General features: G+C 42.5%; 1 pseudogene; it reads right to left on the bottom strand.

Moving 5' to 3' along the window:
* Positions 1-1,540, bottom strand: part of LOC101657091 — a 40,603-nt pseudogene that overhangs the window by 8,527 nt on the left and 30,536 nt on the right.

Raw genomic sequence — 1,540 nt, 5'->3', positions numbered from 1 at the left:
TTGGACTTTAAAATGCTTGTTTTTCCCTTGTGCTTTTAGTGACACTGAGAAATCATTTGGTGAAGATTCACTATCACGAATAGGAAATCCCCTTCACGCCCTCTTTCATTCAATGCTAATTTGGCTTGACGTCTGGTCCCTTTACCGTCATATCATGGATTGCCAGCAAACTTTCCAGGGAGTGACAGCCTAATGTGGCCACACTATGGAGGTGATGGTCCCAGACGTGAGGTTAATGGATTATTCTGCTTAATGGTAAAATCGTTTTTTGGCACCAAGCCAAGCATTCCATTGATCTTCCTGAACTTCCACCACTCAGGGTCATTTTCTGGGTTTTCAATAACATCCATTATATCCCCCTTTTCAACATTTAGTTCTTCATCATTGGACGGGCTGAATGGGGAAAGAGCCTGTACAACATGCGACACTTGCCCAGTATTTAGGTTATTGATGACAGCTGCTAATTTGTCTGAAAGGGAACCTTATGGTCACCCAAAGGACTGTCACCTTCTTCAGTGACGTAGTTTGAAGGGAACCATCCAACCTGTCCATTGTAGCTTCCTCGCTACCACCCATGAAGGTCATCTTCGTGCCTTTTATCACAGATAGCTCATCTCTCTCGGCCATGGAATTACATTTAACCTCAGCAGGCATGTTGAGGTCATAGAGATGCTCCCCTGGGTCAACAAAGCTGCCCTCACCAGGAGATGCCGAGTCTGGCATGCAATGTTTTCTTTTCACTTTTCCAATTCCTAATGTCTCCTTGAAGTTTCTTACAATAGATGCTCTGCAGGCACGGTTGTTTCCCTTCCCACGTTGTTAAAAGGCCCAAGGCCCGTTTCTTCATGGAATTTCGAACTCGCCAGCAGGACTTTGAATCATCCAGAAGCTGTAATTTTTCATTCTTCTTGATATCCAGCTCTTGTTCTTGTGGAGCCACATAATCAAATTTGGCCACTACCACCCCTTCTTCTGCCGTCTCTAAGCAGCTTCAACATTGGCCAATCAACTGAAGATAGAGATCCATATTTGCGCCCCTTCCAAGAAAGGTGACACAGGTGGATAAGGAAATTACCGAACAGTATCATGAATATCACATGCAAATAACATTCACGTGCAAGATCATTCAACAAAGGTTGAAGCAGTCTTTTCAGGGAGCTGTCAGAAATTCAAGTTGGATTCAGATGAGGACATGAAATAAGGGGTATCAATTGCTGACATTAGCTGGATCCTTGGATGAAGGGAATCACTAAAGATATGGCAAAGTGTGATGAAGAAATCAGATATCTATGAAAAAAAAATACAATCTAGTCTTAAAGCAAGCAGTCATCAAAGTGAGGTGTCAGCTAAGTCCAGCCCATGTGATTGAAAAACTGTTTTCAACATCTTCATTATGCTATAGTCTCTCACAGTTAAGGCCTACGGTACATTCTGGCCTCAAACTATGTTAAGAAAGGTAATGTTTCAGAACCTACAAATCTTTCTCTCTGCGGTTTGTCTCTCCAGTAAATTGACTCTCATAGTTAAAAGCGATCTTTCA

The sequence above is a fragment of the Echinops telfairi genome, unplaced genomic scaffold (genome assembly GCF_000313985.2).
Source record: "Echinops telfairi isolate 266 unplaced genomic scaffold, ASM31398v2 ScPeMD7_7468;HRSCAF=8506_0, whole genome shotgun sequence".
NCBI classification, from domain to species: Eukaryota; Metazoa; Chordata; class Mammalia; order Afrosoricida; family Tenrecidae; genus Echinops; species Echinops telfairi.
This window is presented reverse-complemented; position numbering and strand designations above follow the sequence as displayed.